Source organism: Coenobita brevimanus, chromosome 89, assembly GCF_032717465.1.
Source record: "Coenobita brevimanus isolate Jiangsu-jjx chromosome 89, ASM3271746v2, whole genome shotgun sequence".
Classification (NCBI taxonomy): domain Eukaryota; kingdom Metazoa; phylum Arthropoda; class Malacostraca; order Decapoda; family Coenobitidae; genus Coenobita; species Coenobita brevimanus.
Genome location: NC_137042.1, coordinates 684,457 through 695,845, shown reverse-complemented (window position 1 = coordinate 695,845; position 11,389 = coordinate 684,457).

Genomic DNA, 11,389 nt, shown 5'->3' with positions numbered 1-11,389 from the left:
TGGTAACCGTTAAAGAAAAGTCATTTAATCAACACTCGATACAAGTAAAGAGAATAACATGACAGTTAGGTAACACAGCAGAGACAGAGAAAGCCATTTTTCACATAGTGACACTACAGTATCTACGTTCTCTTATTTGCAATATACGAATAGAAATAGCAATCCCATTTGCTTTATGATTTCCACTCATGAAAAAAAAAGTCTTCAATTACCTGCAATTATTTCAGTATGGGATGAACTCTTTACTGCTGGAATTTGTTCCATCTAATGTTTTGCCGGAATGGCACTGAGCGTACCCATTTTTGTCTATCTGTTCTTAGTGGTGATGCTTACAGGTGTAAACTTTAGGGTTCACCTTTCTATCAAGTTTTAATAAAGCTTCCAAACGGTGCATAATCGTACCACTGTGACCTGAGTGTCACTAATTGCGTCAGATTTTAATCTTCAATACGTTCCCATTAATCTGTATTTCCAAGCACTCTGCATGGAGTTGCCTTTGTTTTGCGAATGTATTTATAAAAATTTGTTTTTAGATTGCATCTGTCAAAGAATCTTTGTAGATGGCCCCTGTATAATATCCACTTCTTGCTCCATCTCAATAATCATTATGTGCTTGTGTGTGTGTGTGTGTGTTTGTGTGTGTATGTGTGTGTGTGTGTGTGTGTGTGTGTGTGTGTGTGTGTGTGTGTGTGTGTGTGTGTGTGTGTTTTGTTAAGTGGATCTATTCTTCTGGCTGCAAAATACAGGCCAATAACACGTGCAGTGAAGGAGTGTATGTTCAGGGATGCGTAGAATTTTAGCCGGGTATACTTTCCATCCTGCTATATCTTCCCTATAATTATGGCAGACTGCACATTTTCCATGAATTTATCCAGTACTGATTGCCAGCAGCTGCAATGCAGTCATCTTCCATCGGTATTACGTTCCTAGATCGTGTGTGACGATGCCATAGTTACAGGTTAAAGACAGCAGGGTGGAAAGGAATGAGTGGCTGTAACAGTATATATTTCTGGATGAAGTGTTTCCTTTCCTTCACTATAACTTTTCTGATCATTCTCACTGCACCTTCTTCCTTCCTTCACTCTATGTTGGGCATCCTCGACTAACTTTCAGAACTTTTTTTTTTTCTTTTACGTCATTAACATCAGTTTGATGAAAATGGTTGAGTGCCCCATTAAATAAGGTGATGTTTCTCCATCTGGGCTTCCACCGTAGTCTTCTCTTCATTCCTCTCCTTTTCTATTAATTTTCACACTTCTGGTGACGAATCTGGATTACTTTCTCCTGGAAGCACACATCCTTCTGTGACGGCTGTCCTACCTCCACGACATAAATATTATGATGTGTGTCTTAATCCATTTTCCTTTTATAACTTGCTGGCTCTCTGGGTACCGTGATTCACTTAAGCCTCACTAATGGCCCACCACACCTGCCACTCAGTTATCTCTGCAGTGCAACTCGCACCCAGTGCCACGCTTATCTCCCCACACTGCCTGTCAGTCACCCACTTCATTCCGGGTAACCTGATATCCTTAGTTATTGCTCAGAGATCGTCATGACAGAAGCTGTTCAGACTGTTGCTTTATCAGTTGTTCCTCTTCCCTAGACTGGATTTATCGGCTTATTTATAAATACATATCTCTGCCACCATTCTCCGCATGAAACTCCTGGAGTTCAGATCTCGCACAAGGAGAACACTGGCAACGCTAAGAGTTATGGATGGAAGCTTGACTGACCGCATAATTTTTGAGCATTGGAGCTGTGTATATTTGCACAGCACACACACACACACACACACACACACACACACACACACACACACACACACACACACACACACACACATATATGCGTGCACGCGCTACCTATTTCCCTGATTAATTTCCATACCTCCCTCCCTGCTTACCTCCCTCCATACCTGACTCCCTACCCACGTCGTATTTATTGTCTTGCCTGTCCCACCCTACCTACCTACCTTCCTGCCTACCTAATTACCTACCTTCCTCCCGACCTACCTTATATGTATTTCTGCTTATCTCCCCACTTACCCTCCTTCATACTTACCTCCCCACCCGGCTCCCTACCATCTGCCTGTCAACCTACATTCGTGCCTGCCTACATTGATTTCGTACTTACCCAATTGCTTCACCCATTTCGCTACCTTCCTTCCAACCCACCTTTCTTTCTATCTACCTGCCTCCCTGCCTACTGAACTACCTACCTCATAGCCTGTATCCACCATCTAATGAGTCAGTGACAGATGTGTTGTTAAAGCTTTTTGCAATCTTCGAATTTCCGAAGAGTTATAAAGAAATTAATGAAAAATATGAATTAATACATTTTGAACGTCTTTTCCATTGATATCAAATTTATGCCTATACTCTCGTAAAAAACTGCGTTTTTGGTCAGTGTTACCTTACGGCTGCTTGAGCGTGTTTAGCCTTCCGAAGAGGAGTACTCCATCAGGTGGAAAAGATTTTCTTGACACCTCAATTGCCAAAATTCTTCGCTAACTGCGGCTGCTACAGCGCGGACAGACCTACCGGATAAATGAACAGAATGCAGTCATCTTCGGCTTCGGTGCACAACAAACTATCCCTTGTACACGGCAATGATCGTACGAGACTTTGTCTCTGGAAGTTATATTATATAAACATTCTCAAAGTTTTATTAGAAGTAATTTTAAATTCTTTTTCAGCCCAAAACAGAAATATTGGAGCCACACAATCTTAGTTTACAAACCATTCTATTGATTTTTTTACATTATTGAATATGTAGACATTACATAGGCATTAGTATATATCTCACACCCACAATGTACAGGATGTAGTGTCTGCTGGACACATACACAGCTTCTCGCTAGGAATGTCAATTCACATAATGTCTATCCACAGTCTTCTTGTCCCAGACCATCAAGAATCCTTAACATATGATGTATTTCAAACATCTTCGTAGTCTAGACGACCAAGAATTTCATGACGTATTCAAACACGTGGAGTAACCAGCCCTAGTCGGTTAGCCCACGTGAATGGAAATCTACTAGATACTACATCACACCACACATCCTCTCCAAGCTGTATACAGTATAATGTCGGAGAGATTCCCTTCAGATGGGAAAGGGGAGAAAGGGGCTAGAGAGAAGCTCCGACACTAGGGTCATTAGGAGACTTGGCCGTCACACTCCGTTATACTGTAACTTACTATTGATAGAATAAACTCCGTAACCCAAGAGTGCTGTAACTCACCTCGTTGACACTACGTTTCATGACTTTTTTTCTGACTGCGCTTAACGATCCACGATCGACTTCCCTATCTCCCTACAAGTACCTACGACCACATTATCGAGATTAACAACGATAAAATTCGTCACTGAGATTGATGGCAGCGGTAATAACGAACCAACTACGATAAACTACGCCATCTAGGTTGGTGGCAGTGGTAAACTACGACAAACTACGCCTTACGAGTTTAAACAGTGCTCGTCGATATTAGTTTATACGTTCATCGATATATGCAGCAGAGCACTCTCCTGAACCACAACTCCATGATCGACGAGAAACAGTAGCAGTGATAAACTACGTCTATCAACAACTCTACAAGCCTGCAAGTTAATCTTAACATGCAAGGAAAATCAAACACTACAAGTTTATAAGAACAAGCGAGCAAAAAAAGTGAGAAAGGAGAAAGTGCATCTGTACTGTCCTAACAGTGTTGACCCGTGTGTGTGTGTGTGTGTGTGTGTGTGGATATTCGCCCCGCACATGTAGGGGCACGGGCAAACAGAGAGCCCGTCAGGGAAAAGGCGTAATCAAGCTCTCGATTCAGAGTAAAGCGGAAACAGCAGGCTGAAGGACGAGGGGAAGCGGGAACAGCAGGCTGAAGGACGAGGGGAAGCGGGAACAGCAGGCTGAAGGACGAGGGGAAGCGTGAACAGCAGGCTGAAGGACGAGGGGAAGGCGGCAGGGGCAGGGGAAGGTGCGATGGTCGGTGGTGAAAAACGGCTGCCCGATGATCGACGAGCACGACGGGGCAGCAGGCGGAAGGAAGCAGAAGAGGCTGCTGGGCAAAAAAAGCACCTCAAGTCTGCCCATCAGAGCCCGAGATGTCGGTGTACTCGGAGTCGCGATCTACATCCTTGTACAACTCTAGCTCTCCCGAGTCCCTAAGGCGAGGTGGAACGCCTAACCGGGAGTCTTGAAGGACCCGGCCAAGAGCTAGAGTTATGCCGCGTTCGAGCCTGGCGGCGAGGAGCTCACGAGTACATGCAGCATCGTCGGACTCAGCAGAGGATGGCAGAACAAGGGCAGGTGAGGGGCTTGCAGGCGGCGGATCGGTGGTGCAAGTTGTGAGATCCACTCTTTCAGCAGCAGGTGGAGAAACGGGGGAGGAAGGGCCCTCGACGTCGCGGTGGTCGGGCGAAACGGGGACGGCAGCCCTTTCCCCCACGGCTGCAGACGGCAAGGAGTGGATCTCAGCAACGGTGGTGATGGTGTCAAGCTCCATGGCCGTGATCGGTGCCGGGTCGGAAGGGGTAGAGACAGATGAGCCAGTCGCCCTGTTGAGGGGTCCGTCCAGGCACAGCCGTTTGCGCGGTGTACAGCGGGGCCGAGGTGGAGGTGGCCGGGACTTGGGCTGCGCAGGAGGCCGCCGGGGACGACGATCTGGACGAGGGGCTGAATGTACGTCTCCGACAAAGCTCTGGGGGATGACAAGTCTTGGCAGCCCGTTCTCCTCAAAGATCTGAGGGAGGAGAACGTGCAACAGAGCCTTGTCACCCCAGCATGGTGATGATTCAACACATCTGACCTAGACACATTATGTAGTTTGCATTGTTCAGCTTTAGTTGTCTTATTTCTGCAATCTTCTTCCCTTGCTATTATATAGACTTTGTTCCAAGAATAGCATTTTCTATAATGGTGGGTGGCTTATCGTTGAAGCAGTTTTTTTTTTTTTTTTTTTTTTTTGTCATAGTTGACTATAGAGGGTATTGGAGAGTTTTTTTAAATGAATACCGTTTTTGTGCATATTCTCATTCGTATATCATTTATCGTTTGCTGCAAAATAAGTATCATTCATACCAAAGTTCGTAATTACCCTACGTTTTGCTCAGATTTTGAAAAATCTCCTGCTGCCCTACAGACCAGGAAATGAGGCTGAATTACCCTACTCGTAGGGTAATTACCCTATGGTTGGCAACACGAGAGATAGAGAGAGTATTTGTACTTAGCAAACTTGCCCAAGAGAGTAGAATTCTGTCCACTACTAATATATATATATATATATATATATATATATATATATATATATATATATATATATATCCACGACAGGTCAGCAGTAATGCCTCGAGTACGACACACAGATTCAGGAAAAAAAAAGTTTTGTTCGGTCATAGCTGAAGCATCTATGAATTATTTTTTTTTTTTTAGTTGCACTGCGCAGAATATGAGTGGGGTATGAAACATGAGTTTCTTTTTTCTTCAACAAAGACAGTGGCAGTACACTTTTCCGAACTCGTGGGGATTCATCCGGCCCTCACCAGCATACATATGGCCGCAAATGCTCTTGTGTAATAGAGACATGGTTTCTAGTTCTAATATTCGATAAACAACTGACTTGGCTCCTCACCTCCGGCACATTAAGGCAGCTTGTAGTATAAAGGGCATAGCTCTCCTGTGAGTTCTGGCATATATTTCTTTGGTAAGTAATCAGACGTTTCTCCTCCTAACATTTTTTTTTTTATTCCCTCTAAAGTAAATATGGATAAGAAGTATAATACACAACTACAAATGTCTGTCACTAAATGCTGAATTTAGTGTATCATGCCGGGACATACAGGGCTTTCCCAGTTTCAAGTTTATAGGTGGATCCTTTGTACTTAGGACGTCGGTCACTGATGCTGAGGTGGTGGTATCGCCCTCTCTGTCTCCCGGACTCTGTATCCTGCATTGTGGTCTCCTGGGATTTACAGTCTTCTCTTTACATCACTCACTCGAGCCAACCACAGCTCCTTGATTACAGGCTTCAGTCTGTAATGTCTCCCTCATCTGTATCTTCCCTTCAATCTGTGGTGAACTTCTCTAAATCTTTTCTGGATAAAGGATCTCCCTTCCCTCTAAGTTATCATGGTACCTCTTTTAGATCAACCCTCATCCCATGAAGGTTTCAGTCATGTCTACAGATTTAGATCCAGGACTGAAGTGCTGACTCAGTAAACTTCTTAAAGCATTTTTTTCCTTGATGCAGTAAACTTCTCGGTGCATGTTTATTTATTTATTTTTTATTTTATTTTATTTTTTTTTTGATGCAGTAAACGTCTTGGTGCATTTTTTTTTTTTTTTTTTTTTTTTTTGTTGATGCAGTAAACTTCTTGGTGCATTTGTATTCTTTTTTCTTTTTTTTTTTTTAAGTTGTAAAAGCAGATTTATTTTCCCTTCATGGAAATATATACTCTCCCTCAGACTACGTGCATGTTTTTAGGGACTCCCAAAGTGTATTTTGTGCCTAGAGTCATTTTATTATTTTCTTTCGGTCATAATGTCCCTTCTGGAGTAGCGATTCTTCCTCAACCGTCGTGGCCATCGAAGAGAATATTCTTCGGTTCCTGCCTATTTAAAATAAACTACTGTATGTAAAAGAATTGGGGAAGCCGGATTTGAAAACAGTGAGTCAAAGACCTTGGTCAAAGATCAAGGCATAGGACAAGATCTGCTCAGTTATAGAAAAATTTAAAATTTAAACCAAACATGATGGAAGGGTTAAGAGTCTGGGTACAGGGATAAAAGAGTCGGGGAACATTGAAGAAATTCGATTTGTGATTAATTAAAGATCGATGACACAGGGCAAAATCAAATGTTCAACCACTTCACCAATTGGTGGGAGATGGTATTGCACTTTCTGAGTTATTCTTGTTAGGAAATGGGGTTTTGATGATGATACTGACGATCAGTTACTCTATCTGTACCTCTCTGTCTGTCTATTACATACACACATTCGCGGCTAGAGCGTCAATAACTTTACACACACTCTCACACACACACACACACACACACACACACACACACACACACATATATATATATATATATATGAAGCCTCTGTGGTACAGTGGTACAGTGTGCGTTTCGCACGCTGGTGAGCGCGGGTTCGCCTCCCGCCAGAGTTGTAAAAACTTTGGGAAGCGTTCACCAAGCCACTTGCTAGTTTGGCGGACACAAGGGGTGCTGTGGTTGAACCATTGTCGCATACTAGTATGCTTGCACCCAATCGGCTTAAGGCGGGCCGATAACACTTGGTTCACAGACTACATACACATCCAAAAACACTACAATCACACTCATAAGCACTTCTCACCCTACATACAGTCTCTACCAGACAGCCTAAGCCCCTTGGTAGAGATACATTGGCTGTATCGTCCCTGCTTCGGTAGGGATAGGCCGAACCTGCACTGGACCTCAAAGGCTGATGATGATATATAAATATATATTTCGTGTTTGTGTATGGCGTCATTACAAATGTGGCTGTGTCATATCATGTGGGTTAATGAAGGATATGTAACAATCAGAATATTCTCTTAGGATTATCTGAAGGAGATTGTTGACATTTTATCTAATTTTCTCGCTTTGGCAGTGTGTTTTGTCACTTTTTGCATCAGTCATATCTCTTATTTATATATTTGTTCACGTTTTGTCCGTGTTAAGTTATGCATCAAAAAACTTGAATCGAGAAAAGATTGGTGTGACTTAAGACAGATGGTGGCGAAGCTGGTACAGCAGTAGGATTGGGACTGTGTGGTCATGGGTGCAGTTCAGGTTAATGCAGGTATATTAAATGGATCAGAATTACGTATAATTGGAACACATCTTTTCATATGACTTCACAGAGACGTTTAATTACAACATTCTCACTATTATTCTAATTCCAGTCTTGTGACATCCCTAGTGTGTCGGGAGACATTACGATATTACTATCGCAATGCAGCGTGGAGTATGAGGGTTGCAAAGGATGAATACTCTGTTGGTGTATCGTTCATGATCTGCTAAACTTTGCTAATAAGGTTCGCACCGTGTATTATGTTTTGGCTGCCTAAGAAAAACAAAAGACTGCAACTACAACTATTCGATCTCCATGTCACCCTCTCAACTTTCGGACAAAAAATACATACACACACACACACACACACACACACACACACACACACACACACACACACACACACACACACACACACACACACACACACACACATTGTATATATGTATATATATACTTCTTGCCATGTCCTACATTACGTCACTCTTCTCAGAAAGTCTTGCCCACCTTGACATCTCCAGTGTGCTGTTATCTTTCCCTTGAGGACAAAACAACCCAGCCTTCGTCTCTTCCCTTAGGTCCACGTCTCTTATTTCACTGGCCTCCTTGGTCCTTTATATTCACCCCACCCTTTGCCGCTGTCCAACTTTTATTTTCACTCTCTCTCTCTCTCTCTCTCTCTCTCTCTCTCTCTGCGTAATGTTTGCCTGTATTCACCAAATTCCATTTATTATCTTTTTTCCCATCTTTCACTTTTTTTCTTTGTTTATCTTTTCCATTTTTTAAAAAATAAGAGACAGTAACCTTAACACCTTTCGAATTAACGTTTATTCGATATTTTGTGATTTTGTTCTGTTTTCACAGAGGGTTGAATACTGTACGTTATCTGCAGGGGCTGGCATCAAAGAACACAATATATCCTAGTTAGGAGAAACGAAAAATAGTGGTAGAGTGAGTATGAAGATAACCATATGCAAAGTGTGTCGTTGGAGGTGAGGTGCCGAATGTACACAACACCCACACCACCTTCCTGGTTCCCCAGTGAACATCTTCATTTACCTCGTTAGCTTCAGGTCAGCTCTAGGATAAGGTGCTGCACTAATCATTAGCGTTTTCATTTGGGAAAAGCTAATAAAATAAGAGTTTACGTTTCCTATAAACTCACGGACTATAATGAACACCTTGGTTGGCAACTACATAACCAGCAATTGGACGCCTGATGGTCTAGCTGTCCTAAAGAAGTTTAAATCTGAGAGTATGTTGGGATTCCCTGCCCACCATGGGCATTCAGGGTTTAGTGACTGGTTACTCTGGTCTAATACTTTAAATCAGTTGTCTAGCCCCACGCCCCTATCCTAATTATGTGACTGACAGACATGGCTAAAAATTATAAAAATTTTAAACTATAAATGTATATTAGAAATGCTATATACAACAATAATAAATACATTTTAATGATATAAGGATGGTGACCCTGACTCCGAGTTATGGACTAACAGGAATAATACCCACATCACAAACACAAATTTCTAGGTTCTTAATACTACTTGACCCACCTTATTTAAAAGGTAAACAACAACAAAAACCGAGATAAAAGAGAAGGGAATTATGCGCAGGAAGGGAAAAGACAGCCGAGGTGTGGAGGAAGAACGCCACCGAGAAAAATGTAAGGGAAGTGAGAGAATACGGAACATGTGGGTAAATTTATTGGTGATGCCGAGGCCGGAACACGAGGATAAAAATATTGAGTGAAGCAGAGACGGGAGGAAGGAGGCAAGTTCAACATGACGGCGGAGAAAACAATGATGAGAAAAATGCGAGGAAAAAAATATATATATTCGATGGCGCGAATGACCTTCAAGTTGAAGAAGACGATGATGACGATGAATCACTCAGCGCAACACCTGCGACCACCAACTTACCTCAGAGCCCTGTGACCATCGCCTTCAACAGATTACTTTCAAAATAGACAGGTTACTTAAAAAATACAGGCACTTCATTCTTGGCTAAATTTTAATTCTACCACCAACTTTGATTCAAATAGGATTAAAAGTGTTTGAGTTGATTATGTCTAGTGACCAAGACCTTTGTCGACATATTCTCACAATCGAATTTCATTTTCTTTTTTTTTTTCTTTTTTTTTTAACTTCATTTGGATTTCTCAGGTAAATACTGATAACTGTTTCCGTATTCCTCGCGTGTATAGTAAAATGAGTAGACAAATGATTATGACGACAAGAATAATTCTTGTTATGATAGGTCTGTATAGATTTTCTATTTCGTTTCCCTTATACTCGACAACAGTACATGGTAACGCACAGTTCAGTTTCCCGTCGCAGTTACGATAAGGATGTTAACATTGATGACATTAAGCATCATATGATTTGGCATGTTGGTGTCACATTTCAGATGTTGGTGCTTGAAGACATTATATTTATAAAAGAATATTAAGAGGAGAGTAGAATGGGTGGAACATCAGTATAACCAGGAAGGTGTTCCCCCCCGTGTGTCCCCCCCCCCTCTCTCTCTCTCTCTCTCTCTCTCTCTCTTTCTTTCTCTCTCGTACATCCATTAGTAAATGTATACCCAAATAAGTTATTTTTGCAGTTTTTAGACGCTACATTCCTGTATTTCTAAATATAATGATAGATTCAGGCAAGACATCATTAGGTTAAGGGTTAGAATGTTGCCATGCAAGTTTGTTACTCTTCATTGTTCTTTAATGGTTTACTTATTATCTGCTTAACGTAGCAAGTTATTAACCAATTCACTATGAAGACACGTTTTTGTTGTAATCATGGCACCACAAGAAGATCATTATTATCATTGGCAGAACATCTCATAATGAGAGAGAGAGAGAGAGAGAGAGAGAGAGAGAGAGAGAGAGAGAGAGAGAGAGAGAGAGAGAGAGAGAGAGAGAGAGAGAGAGAAATGTTTCAATATTGACCATAAGTGGTGATGATAGGTTATGACGGAGTTCTCGTGGTGAATGGGTAAATGATGGTAATAGTGCAGGGGCATGTGCAGTCCCTTGGGCATTTTTTGAAGAAAGCATGGTACCTATTCAGATGTCTAAAATACAACCTCAGTATAAATAAAAACATAGGTGGCAGTCCGAAATCTTGTCAGATTCAAAATGGCGGTCAAAGACTGCCGCTTAGCGATAGTAGTAATTTTAAATTTTTCAGTTAAATATCACAGGATTGCTCGAGTTTAATGATCTATGCATAAAATTATATGTTTTTGGTGATGTCAAATCTGATTCTGACCTAAAAAATGCATTGCAATGACCTGTGCTGCCCATTTATTTACATATTTGTCTTATATCGGAACAAATAATTACTTCTGTATACATATAACGCAGTTGAAAAGGCCCAAAATATTAAATAATAAGGCATATATTTCAATATTTGAAACAAAAGCCTTCTTTAATCATGAATTTGAAGACAACAGAGAAAGATGATTTACTGTATTGTTTGGTGTTAATGTCAGAGTGTATAAAAAGTAATCATACAATTGCAGGAATGAGGTTCACCTAAAAAGACTATTGTCCATTATGCTAATCATTTAGTTGAAC